The sequence below is a fragment of the Aythya marila genome (genome assembly GCF_965140915.1).
Source record: "Aythya marila genome assembly, chromosome: 22".
Taxonomy (NCBI): domain Eukaryota; kingdom Metazoa; phylum Chordata; class Aves; order Anseriformes; family Anatidae; genus Aythya; species Aythya marila.
In genome coordinates, this window is record NC_139063.1 from 6540594 (window position 1) to 6548289 (window position 7696).

The following is a 7696-nucleotide window of genomic DNA, read 5'->3' on the forward strand; positions in this document are numbered from 1 at the left end:
ACAGAGTGACAAAAAGGAGCAGCAGACAGAGGCGTTTGGGGTAAATACCATAACAATGTCCCAAAACAGAATTTGATAATTTCAAAGGGAATGCTCCCTGCAGAATGTATCCCAAGTTAGATGCGTACTAGGGGAAAGAAATGCCAAGACTTTGCCTCAAAACTCACCTCATAGCACTGGAACTACTAACACCATCTGCAGACGTGCAGTATCACGGATCACATCCCGTGCTGTCCCATGCCAGCCAGACAAGGTCAGTGACAGCACAGGAAAAGCCCGCATGTGGCCACAACGGGGGCAGAGCACAGCAACACCACACAAGCATCTTTGATCCAAGGTTGGCACAGATCTGAAGCATTTAACAGAGAAAATTGCTCCTTGTTGAACATGACTCAAGTTCTGTGAAATGGCGGAGACTGGCAACACGTCAGGAAGGAATGTAATTCTTCGTCACTTGGATTTCTGGATTTTTTTTTTTTTTTTTTTTTTTTTTTTTGCTCACTGTGGATTTCTAGAGGTGCTGAGGACAACAGTGTCCGCGATCAGGGAGGCTCAGTTCAATATCTCAGACTCATTCCCAAATGATGCATGGTCCATGGGCTGAAAGGGGATTTTTAATGGCAAGACCTGGAAAAAACTCAGCCTCTGCTGCCACTGAGGGCCAGTGCTGCCCATGAGAGCATCCTGGGGAGCCTTGGTGTGACACTGTGAGGATCTGGCAGAAATCTGCCATTTGTAGGCTTTTCCCCAAAATATTTTTTCTAGTTTATTACAGATGTCCTGATGCTTTTCCCAAAGCACAGGAATTTCCAAATGTGGGTTTTTTGTCTCTCCCTCAGATGGTATGGAATACCCCTTTGGCTAGTTTGGGTCACCTGTCCTGGGTCTGTCCCCTCCCAGCTCTTACTGCACCCCCCAGCCTGCCCGTTGGCAGGACAGAGCAAAGGCTGAGATGTCCTTGGCTTAGTATAAGCACTGCTCTGCAACAATTAAAGCATCGGGGTGTTATCAGCACTCTTCTCATTCTAAGCCAAAACACAGCATTCCACCAGCTACTAGGAAGAAAATTAATTCTGTGCTAACTGAAACCAGGACACTTTCCTATTTTCTTGTCTTCTTTTCCTGCCTTTCTCTTTCCCTTTTTTTGGTGAAGGAGGAGATAAAACCAGTGGAAACTATTAGGTCATTAAAACTGAGATCACTCTGAAATGCAGCCTTTCTTTTAAAGGGCTCAGATTTAGTTTAATTTTTGCTGATCCAATGTATGATTTTTCACTCAGCTCTAATCATGGCAAATTTCAGAGAGCCTCACTGGAGCCACCTCCTCAGATGTCTGAGGGTGTCCAGACCAGATCCCAGCCTGTGAGGTTTTGGGGTTATACCGTCTTCCATAAACACCATGGCCAAAAACAAGAACAGGGAAACTGTCGCTGCAGATATACAAGAAGCAAACACAGCCCACTCCTCGGCAGGAAACCATCAGCGTCCTGCCGAGATGTCTCCACACCTTCTGACCAGGAACCCAGCTGTGCCATCTTCACCCAGCCTTGAGCACCCAGCTCAGGAATGTCTGAAGCTTTGGCATTTCAAGGACATTTTCTTCTGTAGCTGTGATGTCTGAGCAGTACTGAGGAATAAAGATCGGCCTTTTCCCAACCTCTGCCTGCAAGCCAGACTGCAAGGCCAGAAACGCACCCACACCAGGATGGAGGCTCCTTGTCTCCCTGCCCTTTTCCACCAAAGGACCCCAAACATGATTTCACAAACTCACTTCAGTTTCTGCTGTTACAGGGACATGAGAAGAGCTTGCACTGGGGTCTGGCTTCGCCGTGTGAATGTCTCATGCTTTGCAGTGGAAGCATTCTCAGTATTTCTCGTGCTAGGGAGCACCTCTCCATCCACCACGTTGTAACATGGTCCCACTAGGAGGGCTCTTCTTTTATTGTTTGGTCATGATTTTTGCATGGGAAGCGAGTTGTGGCACTTAGCAGCAGCACGGGTGTCTCCAAGCAGCTCGGGAATGAGCATGAGCGCTGGAAATCAAACCCTGCAGACTGCAGCCTCTCCCTGCTCCAGCGGTGGAGGCTAATCAGTGCTGATTAAACCCAGGCTCAATTTTCCTAGAGAGGTTTAAAAACCATAGCACTGAGCTGCCCCCCACACCTCCATCTGCAGATCATTGCTCTGAACTTTCAATAGCTCATGACCTTTCCAGGGCTGGCCCTGTGATGCTGCCATGCTGGTGTTGGTGCCCCCAGACCTCCCTGAAGCATGTCATGCTGATGAGAGGGGTCTGGCTCAGGGCTGGCCACGCTGGTCTCCACCAGGCTCCCAGGAAAGGAAAGCAGGGAAGGGAATTGAAACTCCATGCAGGTGAGAGCGCAGAGACCCCCATGGGTGGTGGGGCTTGGCTGGGTCGGTGTGCTGGGGCTCATCTGATTTATCGGCAGGGCTGGGACGTGTTGCATTAGGTTAAGTATTAACAGATCTCATGAGCCTCATTAGCTGTCCCCATTTCACTCTCCAGCCAAGAGTTACTGCTCCAAAATGCACAGCGCCTTGGCAGGCTCCTGGCTGCTTCCCCAGCACCGGGTCCAGCAGAGGTTAACCCTCTCCGTGCCTGCTCCCCTGCTCTCTGTGAAGGTCAGCGGTCACATCACGTGTCTCATGAACACGTGAGTTGTTGGGTGGAGAGGATCCCAGGCCTGGCACCGTCCTGCTTGCTTAGCAGCCAGAAGAACTGTTGAAACGTAATCACAGGCCTGTGTCTGTGCCCTCCCAAAAACACTTGTCTCAGCACAGAGAACCTCCCTGGCTCCCCTGGCTCAGGCCTGACCACAGTGCGTTTCCTGAGACCCCTGGCACTCAGAAGTCACTGTGCTCAGTGTGACAGGAACTGCTCACAGGGTCTGCAGGATCTGCCCAGCTAAGGGTGGGCATCTCCCTGTTGGCATCTGCATCGAGGCCAGCTTCCTGGTCCCCTCCAGCAGGGCCCAGAGCAATTTATCACTCCACAGAGCAGAAGCCACCAGGCTCAGGAGAGCTGGGCTCCACTGGGTGCTCAACAAGTCCCCAGGATGGCCGGGTTCTGTGGAGGCCCCTGCACTGCAGACTTCTACGCTTGGCCAGACAAACCCCACGGCCTGGGCTCTCCTGGGACAATCAGCCCAGCAGGGTAACACAGACTACAACAAATCCATGCAGACTTTGCCTCTCCCCCAGGCACCCGGGGCAGCCATGGGGCTGCCAGTCTCTGAAGACCTGTGCTCCAGAGGCCACTGAGCACAGGGAGCATCTGCCCTGGCCACCACATCCCCACAGCCATCGCAGTGACCCAGGCTCAGCAGGTATCCCCCCCCCGGGGCTGTGGAGGCAGCAGGGCTGGGGAAGCCAGGAGCACATTTTGGGGAAGCTGATGTGCCTCTCTGCCCCGCTGGCCTCTGCCTCCCCCAGCCCTGATGCCACAGAAGGAGCTGGGGGCTGGCAGGGGTGGCTGGTTCTGGCTCCACTCCTCCACGACAGCACTCGCCTCAACAAGCTTTGGACAGCCGCTGCCGTTCCCTGAAAGCTCTTCTTTCAGCCCTGTTAATTGTTAAACGCCACTCTGCCTTAATTAAAGCAGAGAGTCAAGCAGCCAAGTGCATTGCATGGAGACCCGAAGGTTAACAAGCTGGGCAAGGTCATCATCTGCCCCGCTCCTCCCCTGCCCCTCCTCTGCTCCAGCAGCACCCAGCAGGGCCATGCAGCCCCATGGCAGTGCTCTCACTGCTCTCATGCAGACATCAAGCATCCCAGCGCTTGGGGGCTGCTGACAGCCTCCCTGCAGCACCAGCCGGGCTGTGGGACACAGCCACAGGGTGCTGGTACAGAGCAGGAGGGCACTGGCAGCTACTGCTGGGTGCCAGGCACATTGGGGCATCGAGGGCACAGGTTGTGCCTAGCGTGCACCAACATCAGCGCAGCCCTACTGCGGGCAACAAGCCCCCGGTTACATGTCCGTAGCCTCCTGCTGCCTCTTGGAAAGACCTGACAGAATCAGGTGGGTTGGGATCACGCAATATCTCGGGGTGTCTGGGGCCAGGAGGTGCTCTCCCATGGCGTGGAGGCAGTGGCCATGCTGCTCCTCGCACAGTGGCACCTCCCCAGCATCGCTCCTGGCCCCTCGGCCGGCACACCACCACCTCACCCCTTGCATGGGGGTGTCCTGGCAGCTCCCTCAAGGCAGCAGCTGGCCCCTTTCATCTCAGGAGCAGAAAGCATGGGATCTGGTGGCCCTTAGGGTGCTTCTACAGGGGTGCAGGTGAATCCCTGGCCTCGCTGCAGCGCCTGGGACAGACACAGTGCCAGGACATTAGGTACATGAGAAGCTTGGCGTTTATTGTCACTGGAGATTTATGTGTTTAAATGCCCTTGCAGATATGGAGCTAAGTGACATCCTGAAGGTCAGCGAGGAGATCGGCACACAAGCTAGGAAACGATCCGAGGCTGGCCACATCATCATGGTGCCGAGGGGGTGTCAGTGCTTGGCCAGATGCTATTCACCATCCCATCAATAACTTGGCAGTAAATACCAAATCTCTGCAGATAAAATTTGTAGATGACATAAAGATTGGCAGAGTGGTGAATAATAAGGCGGTCACACAGAGCTGGATCTCTTCCCTCGCTGGGCTCATTCCAGCAAAATATGTTTTAATAGCCTCGGATGCACAGTGGAACACCTAGGAGCAGGGCTACGGGCTGAGCCTCCAGCCCTGGCGGTGGGGCCATGACAGGGTCTGCAGGCTGGAAAGACAAACGTCAGCTCCCAGAATGGGCTGAGCAGGGTGATGACCTGGGTGGGGAAGTGCTGGAGCAGGGACAAATGGACCCATCAACCTGGTGTACGGCCAGCCAGGCTCTGGACCCCAGAGCCCAGGATGTCTGTCTGTGTGCTGCCTGGCTGGGGGCTTCCAACAGTCCTGCACGGGAGGCTGAAGGGACCCTCGGGACCTGGGGTTGTTGTGCAGGGAGCCACGCGTGGAGGACCACACATGGACCCAGGACATCATGGTTCAGCCCCCCCAGGGAAGCTGCATCGGGGCTGAGAGCAGGGAGCTGCTGGCAGCGAGCTGGAGATCACTCATCCAGGACAGAGCTCCTGGGTCTGAGCTGTCTCTGGCTGAGGCTCTTTAAGAGCATCCCCATGAATGTTTGGCAGGATGAAGGGTGGCACAGCCCGTCCTGCTGGCCTCCTGCCCAGCTGAGCCCTGGCTTCAGAGCACTGCCTCTCCCCTGGCCTCTGTCCTCCTCCAGCATCCTCCTTCAGCGGGGCTTTGCCAACGGTGGGAGCACTTTCCCTGGGGCTGCTGGCAGGGCACACACACAGCAGCAGCTCCACAAGGCACTCGCTGTTCCCACATATGTGTGGCTGCAGGGTGAGAGGATCCACGGGAAGCGTCTTGAAACTGGGCTACCAGGGTACACTGCCCTGAACCCCAGGTGTCATGGGTGGGAACGGCCCTTCTCTAAAGGGGAACTTCCCTCTCGTTGTGCTCCCTCCCCACAGCCTGGGGCCAGCCCTGTCCATACTCAGCATCACTGCCTGCACGCGTGCCAGCAGCGATGGCATGCAGCTTGCCTTTAGCAAAGGAACTCCTCTGCCCAGGACAGGGTGCGGGGACCAGGCTGAGGGATTACTCCTCAGGGCTGGGAGATCTCCCCATCACCCACAAGCCCTGTGCCCAGAGATTACCAGATGCCCAACAGAAAGCCCCCAGACCCTAACTCCACACAGCAAACCTGACTCTTAACCTCTTTCAGCTACCAGGGCTCTCCCAGCCCCTATCTGCATGCCAGAGGAAGTGGGTTATGAACATTAATTTGGGGATCCTCAGCCTGGGGGAAGGAAGGACAGGGAGGAAAGCAAAGGAGGAAGAGCCCCAGGGACTTGCTGCTCTGTGTTACGCGTGTCCTCTGGCCGCAGAGACCACCTCTGCTGGTGCTTTATGTCCCACCCCCCACACCCATGCAGGTGGCACTCCTGCTGTCCCCACTGTGTCACAAAAGCCATCCCTGCCTCTAGAGAGAGCCGAGCAGCTCTCTGCAGCCCTGTCCCCAATGGGACCCCATGCAGGGCAAGGGGGACATCGCACCCCAACCCTGCTGGGCCACCCCAGGCCCCCGCGTGGCCACTGCGGAGGGACCTGCAGCTCCTGCCGCCCCGTGGCGCTGCGGGAGGAAGGGATGGAGCAGCCCTGGCAGGGAGTCACAGCCCTCTGAACACAATTATGGGAAGAAAAGTGCCGGTATTAATCGGAGCCTCCATTTAAAGATTAACCACAACAAATACGTTGCATGCAGGAAGTTTATTTAACAGTGCTCCCATTGTACATCCCGAGTGCATGTTTGTCTTCATTAGTGCAGTAATTCATTATATGGCCTCTCTAACATTCAAATCAGAAGGAAGAATATTAAAAAAGTAATTATACTTTTCAAAGTAAAGCTTTATGGGTAAATTGTATGCAAATCGCTGTCTAAATCAGGGCGGCATATCTTAAGCAGATCTAAAAGTTGCAAAGGCTTCCACCGCATCATTGATATGTAATCAACATAGATGTATGATTCTGCTCCTTACTTAGGCAAATTTGAATGGCAATACTCAAGTAGGTAATTGGTATTTATCACAATGGCTGATGTGGAGAAGCTATAATCTTGTTACGGGTGGGACCGGCCTGTCATAAATCAAGCTGCTTGGAGGTTACTGCAAGACTCTGTCACATTTTGGTTTCCAGATGCTTTTAATCACCTTTTTTAACCTTCACCTCATTTGTAATATGGGCAAATAACCTTCAGGTCTTCGAAGGCCTCTTCTGCAGGTGTCTGCGCATTCAGGGAGATAGCTGAGTGCCCTCGCACCATTTGTCCACCCAGTGATGACAGCCCCTTTTCTCTAATCAAGATAGTTTAATGAGATTTTTTTTTTTAAATAGCGCTAGGAATAAAACATGAAATTGATCATTTATGTGCACCAGGGAAATCATGTCATTTGGAAAATAATTTAACAGGATTGGATGGTTCAGATTTACTGCCCAAACTGCAAGCGCCAGCTCTGGGATGTGCAGAGGGGAGAGCAGAGGGCACCCAGGCAGGGGGAGGACACCCACCCGCGTATCCCCAGCAGGCAGATGCCCCCACGGCCTCTCACCAGCCCATGCTGCTGTCCCCAGGCACCAAGAGCTGAATCCCAGCCCCCAGTTCCTGCGGTTGCACCAAGAGCCACGGGCCCACGGGCTGGGCAGGGATGTGCAGGCTGCAGGTCCCTTTCCATCCCTATGGGTCTTGTCTTTGACTTCAGAGAGTTCCCGTGTCCCCACTGTCACACAGCACTGGGGACAATGGGGCCCTGCAGAGCCTCTGGGGTGTCAGGGCTTCCCAAAGGGGCAGCAGAACCTGGGGACACAGGATTTACAAGTTAGACAGAGCTCCACCAGCCCGGTTTTGCTGAGGGTCCCAGGGATGAGGGGGTGGCATGGCACGGGGCTGTGGTGCTGCTGAGGGACCACCAGCCCCAGGGCCCATGGGTGGCTGGGAATGAGCAGAGCTGGGGGAAGGCAGCAGTGAGCAAAGCTGCCCAAGATGCCATGGCCTGATTCTGCCCAGCCTCGGAGGCACCTGGACACCAAGCAGCCCAAAGAAAGCTGGGGTTCCCCAGAAGGAG